The sequence below is a fragment of the Triturus cristatus genome, chromosome 11, assembly GCF_964204655.1.
Source record: "Triturus cristatus chromosome 11, aTriCri1.1, whole genome shotgun sequence".
Lineage (NCBI taxonomy): Eukaryota > Metazoa > Chordata > Amphibia > Caudata > Salamandridae > Triturus > Triturus cristatus.
The window spans coordinates 936,562,603-936,576,367 of NC_140594.1; the positions used below are offsets into that span (position 1 = coordinate 936,562,603).

Genomic DNA, 13,765 nt, shown 5'->3' on the forward strand with positions numbered 1-13,765 from the left:
CGCTACTAAAGCCTGCTTTATATCCTGGAGCTAGCAATGTTGCAGAGAAGTATGTGAGGTTAAAAACTAAAATTGAGATTTGATTTTCTAATGAGCTGTTGATTTTCACAATAAAAGACTCCATAGTATTGATCTGTTTACGCTTTCTAAAAATCAAGATTTTTTTTGTATTGCTTATAGAAAATGTGCTAACAGTGGACTTTTCCATCTGCAGATTATACTGAATGACCAGAGGTGGCAGTGTTTCACAACCTAGTTTCTCTGAATTGCCGAGACTGAAGAAAAAAAAAAGGAAGTCTTCCGGCATACGGGATCATTTTACCAATTTATAAGGCAAGTAAAACTCACAATAATTCCTTTATGCATTAAAAAGACGCTCACAGCATCAGCATGTCCTCACTACCTTATAGTGGGAGACTGTGCCTGAACATAATTTCTGTCAAGATGAGAGTAATATGGATCACATTGTGTTGGTCATGATAGTTCATAAAAGCCTGGCTGCCTCCAACGCTACTAAAGCCTGCTTTATATCCTGGAACTAGCAATGTTGCAGAGAAGTATGTGAGGTTAAAAACTAAAATTGAGATTTGAATTTCTAATGAGCTGTTGATTTTCACAATAAAAGACTCCATAGTATTGATCTGTTTACGCTTTCTAATCATCAAGATTTTTTTTGTATTGCTTATAGAAAATGTGCTAACAGTGGACTTTTCCATCTGCAGATTATACTGAATGACCAGAGGTGGCAGTGTTTCACAACCTAGTTTCTCTGAATTGCCGAGACTGAAGAAAAAAAAAAGGAAGTCTTCCGGCATACGGGATCATTTTACCAATTTATAAGGCAAGTAAAACTCACAATAATTCCTTTATGCATTAAAAAGACGCTCACAGCATCAGCATGTCCTCACTACCTTACAGTGGGAGACTGTGCCTGAACATAATTTCTGTCAAGATGAAAGTAATATGGATCACATTGTGTTGGTCATGATAGCTCATAAAAGCCTGGCTGCCTCCAACGCTACTAAAGCCTGCTTTATATCCTGGAACTAGCAATGTTGCAGAGAAGTATGTGAGGTTAAAAACTAAAATTGAGATTTGATTTTCTAATGAGCTGTTGATTTTCACAATAAAAGGCTCCATAGTATTGATCTGTTTACGCTTTCTAAAAATCAAGATTTTTTTGTATTGCTTATAGAAAATGTGCTAACAGTGGACTTTTCCATCTACAGATTATACTGAATGACCAGAGGTGGCAGTGTTTCACAACCGAGTTTCTCTGAATTGCCGAGACTGAAGAAAAAAAAAAAAAAGGAAGTCTTCCGGCATACCGCATCATTTTACCAATTTATAAGGCAAGTAAAACTCACAATAATTCCTTTATGCATTAAAAAGACGCTCACAGCATCAGCATGTCCTCACTACCTTACAGTGGGAGACTGTGCCTGAACATAATTTCTATCAAGATGAGAGTAATATGGATCACATTGTGTTGGTCATGATAGTTCATAAAAGTCTGGCTGCCTCCAACGCTACTAAAGCCTGCTTTATATCCTGGAACTAGCAATGTTGCAGAGAAGTATGTGAGGTTAAAAACTAAAATTGAGATTTGATTTTCTAATGAGCTGTTGATTTTCACAATAAAAGACTCCATAGTATTGATCTGTTTACGCTTTCTAAAAATCAAGATTTTTTTTGTATTGCTTATAGAAAATGTGCTAACAGTGGACTTTTCCATCTACAGATTATACTGAATGACCAGAGGTGGCAGTGTTTCACAACCGAGTTTCTCTGAATTGCCGAGACTGAAGAACAAAAAAAAAAGGAAGTCTTCCGGCATACGGCATCATTTTACCAATTTATAAGGCAAGTAAAACTCACAATAATTCCTTTATGCATTAAAAAGACGCTCACAGCATCAGCATGTCCTCACTACCTTACAGTGGGAGACTGTGCCTGAACATAATTTCTGTCAAGATGAAAGTAATATGGATCACATTGTGTTGGTCATGATAGCTCATAAAAGCCTGGCTGCCTCCAATGCTACTAAAGCCTGCTTTATATCCTGGAGCTAGCAATGTTGCAGAGAAGTATGTGAGGTTAAAAACTAAAATTGAGATTTGATTTTCTAATGAGCTGTTGATTTTCACAATAAAAGACTCCATAGTATTGATCTGTTTACGCTTTCTAAAAATCAAGATTTTTTTTGTATTGCTTATAGAAAATGTGCTAACAGTGGACTTTTCCATCTACAGATTATACTGAATGACCAGAGGTGGCAGTGTTTCACAACCGAGTTTCTCTGAATTGCCGAGACTGAAGAACAAAAAAAAAAAAGGAAGTCTTCCGGCATACGGCATCATTTTACCAATATACAAGGCAAGTTTAACTCACAATAATTCCTTTATGCATTAAAAAGACGCTCACAGCATCAGCATGTCCTCACTACCTTACAGTGGGAGACTGTGCCTGAACATAATTTCTGTCAAGATGAAAGTAATATGGATCACATTGTGTTGGTCATGATAGTTCATAAAAGCCTGGCTGCCTCCAACGCTACTAAAGCCTGCTTTATATCCTGGAACTAGCAATGTTGCAGAGAAGTATGTGAGGTTAAAAACTAAAATTGAGATTTGATTTTCTAATGAGCTGTTGATTTTCACAATAAAAGGCTCCATAGTATTGATCTGTTTACGCTTTCTAAAAATCAAGATTTTTTTGTATTGCTTATAGAAAATGTGCTAACAGTGGACTTTTCCATCTACAGATTATACTGAATGACCAGAGGTGGCAGTGTTTCACAACCGAGTTTCTCTGAATTGCCGAGACTGAAGAAAAAAAAAAAAAAGGAAGTCTTCCGGCATACCGCATCATTTTACCAATTTATAAGGCAAGTAAAACTCACAATAATTCCTTTATGCATTAAAAAGACGCTCACAGCATCAGCATGTCCTCACTACCTTACAGTGGGAGACTGTGCCTGAACATAATTTCTATCAAGATGAAAGTAATATGGATCACATTGTGTTGGTCATGATAGTTCATAAAAGCCTGGCTGCCTCCAACGCTACTAAAGCCTGCTTTATATCCTGGAGCTAGCAATGTTCCAGAGAAGTATGTGAGGTTTAAAACTAAAATTGAGATTTGATTTTCTAATGAGCTGTTGATTTTCACAATAAAAGACTCCATAGTATTGATCTGTTTACCCTTTCTAAAAATCAAGATTTTTTTGTATTGCTTATAGAAAATGTGCTAACAGTGGACTTTTCCATCTACAGATTATACTGAATGACCAGAGGTGGCAGTGTTTCACAACCGAGTTTCTCTGAATTGCCGAGACTGAAGAAAAAAAAAAAAAGGAAGTCTTCCGGCATACGGCATCATTTTACCAATATGCAAGGCAAGTAAAACTCACAATAATTCCTTTATGCATTAAAAAGACGCTCACAGCATCAGCATGTCCTCACTACCTTACAGTGGGAGACTGTGCCTGAACATAATTTCTATCAAGATGAGAGTAATATGGATCACATTGTGTTGGTCATGATAGTTCATAAAAGTCTGGCTGCCTCCAACGCTACTAAAGCCTGCTTTATATCCTGGAACTAGCAATGTTGCAGAGAAGTATGTGAGGTTAAAAACTAAAATTGAGATTTGATTTTCTAATGAGCTGTTGATTTTCACAATAAAAGACTCCATAGTATTGATCTGTTTACGCTTTCTAAAAATCAAGATTTTTTTTGTATTGCTTATAGAAAATGTGCTAACAGTGGACTTTTCCATCTGCAAATTATACTGAATGACCAGAGGTGGCAGTGTTTCACAACCGAGTTTCTCTGAATTGCCGAGACTGAAGAAACAAAAAAAAGGAAGTCTTCCGGCATACGGCATCATTTTACCAATATGCAAGGCAAGTAAAACTCACAATAATTCCTTTATGCATTAAAAAGACGCTCACAGCATCAGCATGTCCTCACTACCTTATAGTGGGAGACTGTGCCTGAACATAATTTCTGTAAAGATGAAAGTAATATGGATCACATTGTGTTGGTCATGATAGTTCATAAAAGCCTGGCTGCCTCCAACGCTACTAAAGCCTGCTTTATATCCTGGAACTAGCAATGTTGCAGAGAAGTATGTGAGGTTAAAAACTAAAATTGAGATTTGAATTTCTAATGAGCTGTTGATTTTCACAATAAAAGACTCCATAGTATTGATCTGTTTACGCTTTCTAAAAATCAAGATTTTTTTTGTATTGCTTATAGAAAATGTGCTAACAGTGGACTTTTCCATCTACAGATTATACTGAATGACCAGAGGTGGCAGTGTTTCACAACCGAGTTTCTCTGAATTGCCGAGACTGAAGAACAAAAAAAAAAGGAAGTCTTCCGGCATACGGCATCATTTTACCAATTTATAAGGCAAGTAAAACTCACAATAATTCCTTTATGCATTAAAAAGACGCTCACAGCATCAGCATGTCCTCACTACCTTACAGTGGGAGACTGTGCCTGAACATAATTTCTGTCAAGATGAAAGTAATATGGATCACATTGTGTTGGTCATGATAGCTCATAAAAGCCTGGCTGCCTCCAATGCTACTAAAGCCTGCTTTATATCCTGGAGCTAGCAATGTTGCAGAGAAGTATGTGAGGTTAAAAACTAAAATTGAGATTTGATTTTCTAATGAGCTGTTGATTTTCACAATAAAAGACTCCATAGTATTGATCTGTTTACCCTTTCTAAAAATCAAGATTTTTTTGTATTGCTTATAGAAAATGTGCTAACAGTGGACTTTTCCATCTACAGATTATACTGAATGACCAGAGGTGGCAGTGTTTCACAACCGAGTTTCTCTGAATTGCCGAGACTGAAGAAAAAAACAAAAAAGGAAGTCTTCCGGCATACGGCATCATTGTACCAATATGCAAGGCACGTAAAACTCACAATAATTCCTTTATGCATTAAAAAGACGCTCACAGCATCAGCATGTCCTCACTACCTTACAGTGGGAGACTGTGCCTGAACATAATTTCTATCAAGATGAGAGTAATATGGATCACATTGTGTTGGTCATGATAGTTCATAAAAGTCTGGCTGCCTCCAACGCTACTAAAGCCTGCTTTATATCCTGGAACTAGCAATGTTGCAGAGAAGTATGTGAGGTTAAAAACTAAAATTGAGATTTGATTTTCTAATGAGCTGTTGATTTTCACAATAAAAGACTCCATAGTATTGATCTGTTTACGCTTTCTAAAAATCAAGATTTTTTTTGTATTGCTTATAGAAAATGTGCTAACAGTGGACTTTTCCATCTGCAAATTATACTGAATGACCAGAGGTGGCAGTGTTTCACAACCGAGTTTCTCTGAATTGCCGAGACTGAAGAAACAAAAAAAAGGAAGTCTTCCGGCATACGGCATCATTTTACCAATATGCAAGGCAAGTAAAACTCACAATAATTCCTTTATGCATTAAAAAGACGCTCACAGCATCAGCATGTCCTCACTACCTTATAGTGGGAGACTGTGCCTGAACATAATTTCTGTCAAGATGAGAGTAATATGGATCACATTGTGTTGGTCATGATAGTTCATAAAAGCCTGGCTGCCTCCAACGCTACTAAAGCCTGCTTTATATCCTGGAACTAGCAATGTTGCAGAGAAGTATGTGAGGTTAAAAACTAAAATTGAGATTTGAATTTCTAATGAGCTGTTGATTTTCACAATAAAAGACTCCATAGTATTGATCTGTTTACGCTTTCTAATCATCAAGATTTTTTTGTATTGCTTATAGAAAATGTGCTAACAGTGGACTTTTCCATCTACAGATTATACTGAATGACCAGAGGTGGCAGTGTTTCACAACCGAGTTTCTCTGAATTGCCGAGACTGAAGAAAAAAACAAAAAAGGAAGTCTTCCGGCATACGGCATCATTTTACCAATATGCAAGGCACGTAAAACTCACAATAATTCCTTTATGCATTAAAAAGACGCTCACAGCATCAGCATGTCCTCACTACCTTACAGTGGGAGACTGTGCCTGAACATAATTTCTATCAAGATGAGAGTAATATGGATCACATTGTGTTGGTCATGATAGTTCATAAAAGTCTGGCTGCCTCCAACGCTACTAAAGCCTGCTTTATATCCTGGAACTAGCAATGTTGCAGAGAAGTATGTGAGGTTAAAAACTAAAATTGAGATTTGATTTTCTAATGAGCTGTTGATTTTCACAATAAAAGACTCCATAGTATTGATCTGTTTACGCTTTCTAAAAATCAAGATTTTTTTTGTATTGCTTATAGAAAATGTGCTAACAGTGGACTTTTCCATCTGCAAATTATACTGAATGACCAGAGGTGGCAGTGTTTCACAACCGAGTTTCTCTGAATTGCCGAGACTGAAGAAACAAAAAAAAGGAAGTCTTCCGGCATACGGCATCATTTTACCAATATGCAAGGCAAGTAAAACTCACAATAATTCCTTTATGCATTAAAAAGACGCTCACAGCATCAGCATGTCCTCACTACCTTATAGTGGGAGACTGTGCCTGAACATAATTTCTGTCAAGATGAGAGTAATATGGATCACATTGTGTTGGTCATGATAGTTCATAAAAGCCTGGCTGCCTCCAACGCTACTAAAGCCTGCTTTATATCCTGGAACTAGCAATGTTGCAGAGAAGTATGTGAGGTTAAAAACTAAAATTGAGATTTGAATTTCTAATGAGCTGTTGATTTTCACAATAAAAGACTCCATAGTATTGATCTGTTTACGCTTTCTAATCATCAAGATTTTTTTTGTATTGCTTATAGAAAATGTGCTAACAGTGGACTTTTCCATCTGCAGATTATACTGAATGACCAGAGGTGGCAGTGTTTCACAACCTAGTTTCTCTGAATTGCCGAGACTGAAGAAAAAAAAAAGGAAGTCTTCCGGCATACGGGATCATTTTACCAATTTATAAGGCAAGTAAAACTCACAATAATTCCTTTATGCATTAAAAAGACGCTCACAGCATCAGCATGTCCTCACTACCTTACAGTGGGAGACTGTGCCTGAACATAATTTCTGTCAAGATGAAAGTAATATGGATCACATTGTGTTGGTCATGATAGTTCATAAAAGCCTGGCTGCCTCCAACGCTACTAAAGCCTGCTTTATATCCTGGAGCTAGCAATGTTGCAGAGAAGTATGTGAGGTTAAAAACTAAAATTGAGATTTGAATTTCTAATGAGCTGTTGATTTTCACAATAAAAGACTCCATAGTATTGATCTGTTTACGCTTTCTAATCATCAAGATTTTTTTTGTATTGCTTATAGAAAATGTGCTAACAGTGGACTTTTCCATCTGCAGATTATACTGAATGACCAGAGGTGGCAGTGTTTCACAACCTAGTTTCTCTGAATTGCCGAGACTGAAGAAAAAAAAAAGGAAGTCTTCCGGCATACGGGATCATTTTACCAATTTATAAGGCAAGTAAAACTCACAATAATTCCTTTATGCATTAAAAAGACGCTCACAGCATCAGCATGTCCTCACTACCTTACAGTGGGAGACTGTGCCTGAACATAATTTCTGTCAAGATGAAAGTAATATGGATCACATTGTGTTGGTCATGATAGCTCATAAAAGCCTGGCTGCCTCCAATGCTACTAAAGCCTGCTTTATATCCTGGAGCTAGCAATGTTGCAGAGAAGTATGTGAGCTTAAAAACTAAAATTGAGATTTGATTTTCTAATGAGCTGTTGATTTTCACAATAAAAGACTCCATAGTATTGATCTGTTTACGCTTTCTAAAAATCAAGATTTTTTTTGTATTGCTTATAGAAAATGTGCTAACAGTGGACTTTTCCATCTGCAGATTATACTGAATGACCAGAGGTGGCAGTGTTTCACAACCTAGTTTCTCTGAATTGCCGAGACTGAAGAAAAAAAAAAGGAAGTCTTCCGGCATACGGGATCATTTTACCAATTTATAAGGCAAGTAAAACTCACAATAATTCCTTTATGCATTAAAAAGACGCTCACAGCATCAGCATGTCCTCACTACCTTATAGTGGGAGACTGTGCCTGAACATAATTTCTGTCAAGATGAAAGTAATATGGATCACATTGTGTTGGTCATGATAGCTCATAAAAGCCTGGCTGCCTCCAATGCTACTAAAGCCTGCTTTATATCCTGGAGCTAGCAATGTTGCAGAGAAGTATGTGAGGTTAAAAACTAAAATTGAGATTTGATTTTCTAATGAGCTGTTGATTTTCACAATAAAAGACTCCATAGTATTGATCTGTTTACGCTTTCTAAAAATCAAGATTTTTTTTGTATTGCTTATAGAAAATGTGCTAACAGTGGACTTTTCCATCTGCAAATTATACTGAATGACCAGAGGTGGCAGTGTTTCACAACCGAGTTTCTCTGAATTGACGAGACTGAAGAAAAAAAAAAAGGAAGTCTTCCGGCATACGGCATCATTTTACCAATATGCAAGGCAAGTAAAACTCACAATAATTCCTTTATGCATTAAAAAGACGCTCACAGCATCAGCATGTCCTCACTACCTTACAGTGGGAGACTGTGCCTGAACATAATTTCTGTCAAGATGAGAGTAATATGGATCACATTGTGTTGGTCATGATAGTTCATAAAAGTCTGGCTGCCTCCAACGCTACTAAAGCCTGCTTTATATCCTGGAACTAGCAATGTTGCAGAGAAGTATGTGAGGTTAAAAACTAAAATTGAGATTTGAATTTCTAATGAGCTGTTGATTTTCACAATAAAAGACTCCATAGTATTGATCTGTTTACGCTTTCTAAAAATCAAGATTTTTTTTGTATTGCTTATAGAAAATGTGCTAACAGTGGACTTTTCCATCTACAGATTATACTGAATGACCAGAGGTGGCAGTGTTTCACAACCGAGTTTCTCTGAATTGCCGAGACTGAAGAACAAAAAAAAAAAGGAAGTCTTCCGGCATACGGCATCATTTTACCAATTTATAAGGCAAGTAAAACTCACAATAATTCCTTTATGCATTAAAAAGACGCTCACAGCATCAGCATGTCCTCACTACCTTATAGTGGGAGACTGTGCCTGAACATAATTTCTGTCAAGATGAGAGTAATATGGATCACATTGTGTTGGTCATGATAGTTCATAAAAGCCTGGCTGCCTCCAACGCTACTAAAGCCTGCTTTATATCCTGGAACTAGCAATGTTGCAGAGAAGTATGTGAGGTTAAAAACTAAAATTGAGATTTGATTTTCTAATGAGCTGTTGATTTTCACAATAAAAGACTCCATAGTATTGATCTGTTTACCCTTTCTAAAAATCAAGATTTTTTTGTATTGCTTATAGAAAATGTGCTAACAGTGGACTTTTCCATCTACAGATTATACTGAATGACCAGAGGTGGCAGTGTTTCACAACCGAGTTTCTCTGAATTGCCGAGACTGAAGAAAAAAAAAAAAAAGGAAGTCTTCCGGCATACGGCATCATTTTACCAATATGCAAGGCAAGTAAAACTCACAATAATTCCTTTATGCATTAAAAAGACGCTCACAGCATCAGCATGTCCTCACTACCTTACAGTGGGAGACTGTGCCTGAACATAATTTCTATCAAGATGAGAGTAATATGGATCACATTGTGTTGGTCATGATAGTTCATAAAAGTCTGGCTGCCTCCAACGCTACTAAAGCCTGCTTTATATCCTGGAACTAGCAATGTTGCAGAGAAGTATGTGAGGTTAAAAACTAAAATTGAGATTTGATTTTCTAATGAGCTGTTGATTTTCACAATAAAAGACTCCATAGTATTGATCTGTTTACGCTTTCTAAAAATCAAGATTTTTTTTGTATTGCTTATAGAAAATGTGCTAACAGTGGACTTTTCCATCTACAGATTATACTGAATGACCAGAGGTGGCAGTGTTTCACAACCGAGTTTCTCTGAATTGCCGAGACTGAAGAACAAAAAAAAAAAGGAAGTCTTCCGGCATACGGCATCATTTTACCAATTTATAAGGCAAGTAAAACTCACAATAATTCCTTTATGCATTAAAAAGACGCTCACAGCATCAGCATGTCCTCACTACCTTACAGTGGGAGACTGTGCCTGAACATAATTTCTGTCAAGATGAAAGTAATATGGATCACATTGTGTTGGTCATGATAGCTCATAAAAGCCTGGCTGCCTCCAATGCTACTAAAGCCTGCTTTATATCCTGGAGCTAGCAATGTTGCAGAGAAGTATGTGAGGTTAAAAACTAAAATTGAGATTTGATTTTCTAATGAGCTGTTGATTTTCACAATAAAAGACTCCATAGTATTGATCTGTTTACCCTTTCTAAAAATCAAGATTTTTTTGTATTGCTTATAGAAAATGTGCTAACAGTGGACTTTTCCATCTGCAGATTATACTGAATGACCAGAGGTGGCAGTGTTTCACAACCTAGTTTCTCTGAATTGCCGAGACTGAAGAAAAAAAAAAGGAAGTCTTCCGGCATACGGGATCATTTTACCAATTTATAAGGCAAGTAAAACTCACAATAATTCCTTTATGCATTAAAAAGACGCTCACAGCATCAGCATGTCCTCACTACCTTACAGTGGGAGACTGTGCCTGAACATAATTTCTGTCAAGATGAAAGTAATATGGATCACATTGTGTTGGTCATGATAGCTCATAAAAGCCTGGCTGCCTCCAACGCTACTAAAGCCTGCTTTATATCCTGGAACTAGCAATGTTGCAGAGAAGTATGTGAGGTTAAAAACTAAAATTGAGATTTGATTTTCTAATGAGCTGTTGATTTTCACAATAAAAGGCTCCATAGTATTGATCTGTTTACGCTTTCTAAAAATCAAGATTTTTTTGTATTGCTTATAGAAAATGTGCTAACAGTGGACTTTTCCATCTACAGATTATACTGAATGACCAGAGGTGGCAGTGTTTCACAACCGAGTTTCTCTGAATTGCCGAGACTGAAGAAAAAAAAAAAAAAGGAAGTCTTCCGGCATACCGCATCATTTTACCAATTTATAAGGCAAGTAAAACTCACAATAATTCCTTTATGCATTAAAAAGACGCTCACAGCATCAGCATGTCCTCACTACCTTACAGTGGGAGACTGTGCCTGAACATAATTTCTATCAAGATGAGAGTAATATGGATCACATTGTGTTGGTCATGATAGTTCATAAAAGTCTGGCTGCCTCCAACGCTACTAAAGCCTGCTTTATATCCTGGAACTAGCAATGTTGCAGAGAAGTATGTGAGGTTAAAAACTAAAATTGAGATTTGATTTTCTAATGAGCTGTTGATTTTCACAATAAAAGACTCCATAGTATTGATCTGTTTACGCTTTCTAAAAATCAAGATTTTTTTTGTATTGCTTATAGAAAATGTGCTAACAGTGGACTTTTCCATCTACAGATTATACTGAATGACCAGAGGTGGCAGTGTTTCACAACCGAGTTTCTCTGAATTGCCGAGACTGAAGAACAAAAAAAAAAGGAAGTCTTCCGGCATACGGCATCATTTTACCAATTTATAAGGCAAGTAAAACTCACAATAATTCCTTTATGCATTAAAAAGACGCTCACAGCATCAGCATGTCCTCACTACCTTACAGTGGGAGACTGTGCCTGAACATAATTTCTGTCAAGATGAAAGTAATATGGATCACATTGTGTTGGTCATGATAGCTCATAAAAGCCTGGCTGCCTCCAATGCTACTAAAGCCTGCTTTATATCCTGGAGCTAGCAATGTTGCAGAGAAGTATGTGAGGTTAAAAACTAAAATTGAGATTTGATTTTCTAATGAGCTGTTGATTTTCACAATAAAAGACTCCATAGTATTGATCTGTTTACGCTTTCTAAAAATCAAGATTTTTTTTGTATTGCTTATAGAAAATGTGCTAACAGTGGACTTTTCCATCTACAGATTATACTGAATGACCAGAGGTGGCAGTGTTTCACAACCGAGTTTCTCTGAATTGCCGAGACTGAAGAACAAAAAAAAAAAAGGAAGTCTTCCGGCATACGGCATCATTTTACCAATATACAAGGCAAGTTTAACTCACAATAATTCCTTTATGCATTAAAAAGACGCTCACAGCATCAGCATGTCCTCACTACCTTACAGTGGGAGACTGTGCCTGAACATAATTTCTGTCAAGATGAAAGTAATATGAATCACATTGTGTTGGTCATGATAGTTCATAAAAGCCTGGCTGCCTCCAACGCTACTAAAGCCTGCTTTATATCCTGGAACTAGCAATGTTGCAGAGAAGTATGTGAGGTTAAAAACTAAAATTGAGATTTGATTTTCTAATGAGCTGTTGATTTTCACAATAAAAGGCTCCATAGTATTGATCTGTTTACGCTTTCTAAAAATCAAGATTTTTTTGTATTGCTTATAGAAAATGTGCTAACAGTGGACTTTTCCATCTACAGATTATACTGAATGACCAGAGGTGGCAGTGTTTCACAACCGAGTTTCTCTGAATTGCCGAGACTGAAGAAAAAAAAAAAAAAGGAAGTCTTCCGGCATACCGCATCATTTTACCAATTTATAAGGCAAGTAAAACTCACAATAATTCCTTTATGCATTAAAAAGACGCTCACAGCATCAGCATGTCCTCACTACCTTACAGTGGGAGACTGTGCCTGAACATAATTTCTATCAAGATGAAAGTAATATGGATCACATTGTGTTGGTCATGATAGTTCATAAAAGCCTGGCTGCCTCCAACGCTACTAAAGCCTGCTTTATATCCTGGAGCTAGCAATGTTCCAGAGAAGTATGTGAGGTTTAAAACTAAAATTGAGATTTGATTTTCTAATGAGCTGTTGATTTTCACAATAAAAGACTCCATAGTATTGATCTGTTTACCCTTTCTAAAAATCAAGATTTTTTTGTATTGCTTATAGAAAATGTGCTAACAGTGGACTTTTCCATCTACAGATTATACTGAATGACCAGAGGTGGCAGTGTTTCACAACCGAGTTTCTCTGAATTGCCGAGACTGAAGAAAAAAAAAAAAAGGAAGTCTTCCGGCATACGGCATCATTTTACCAATATGCAAGGCAAGTAAAACTCACAATAATTCCTTTATGCATTAAAAAGACGCTCACAGCATCAGCATGTCCTCACTACCTTATAGTGGGAGACTGTGCCTGAACATAATTTCTGTAAAGATGAAAGTAATATGGATCACATTGTGTTGGTCATGATAGTTCATAAAAGCCTGGCTGCCTCCAACGCTACTAAAGCCTGCTTTATATCCTGGAACTAGCAATGTTGCAGAGAAGTATGTGAGGTTAAAAACTAAAATTGAGATTTGAATTTCTAATGAGCTGTTGATTTTCACAATAAAAGACTCCATAGTATTGATCTGTTTACGCTTTCTAAAAATCAAGATTTTTTTTGTATTGCTTATAGAAAATGTGCTAACAGTGGACTTTTCCATCTACAGATTATACTGAATGACCAGAGGTGGCAGTGTTTCACAACCGAGTTTCTCTGAATTGCCGAGACTGAAGAACAAAAAAAAAAGGAAGTCTTCCGGCATACGGCATCATTTTACCAATTTATAAGGCAAGTAAAACTCACAATAATTCCTTTATGCATTAAAAAGACGCTCACAGCATCAGCATGTCCTCACTACCTTACAGTGGGAGACTGTGCCTGAACATAATTTCTGTCAAGATGAAAGTAATATGGATCACATTGTGTTGGTCATGATAGCTCATAAAAGCCT

General features: G+C 36.7%; 1 long non-coding RNA gene across 1 annotated transcript; it reads left to right on the top strand.

The window, feature by feature from the left end:
• The first annotated feature begins 222 nt into the window (after positions 1 to 222).
• On the top strand, positions 223 to 12,581 carry LOC146785666 (uncharacterized). The gene is made up of 25 exons (XR_014970739.1): positions 223 to 333; positions 723 to 841; positions 1,230 to 1,352; positions 1,742 to 1,863; positions 2,253 to 2,376; positions 2,765 to 2,887; positions 3,276 to 3,397; positions 3,753 to 3,907; positions 4,297 to 4,418; positions 4,807 to 4,929; positions 5,285 to 5,439; positions 5,828 to 5,950; positions 6,306 to 6,460; positions 6,850 to 6,968; positions 7,358 to 7,476; positions 7,866 to 7,984; positions 8,340 to 8,493; positions 8,883 to 9,005; positions 9,394 to 9,516; positions 9,906 to 10,028; positions 10,417 to 10,535; positions 10,924 to 11,046; positions 11,436 to 11,557; positions 11,947 to 12,070; positions 12,459 to 12,581. It is a non-coding gene; the product is annotated as an uncharacterized LOC146785666 (long non-coding RNA).
• The last annotated feature ends 1,184 nt before the right edge of the window (positions 12,582 to 13,765 follow it).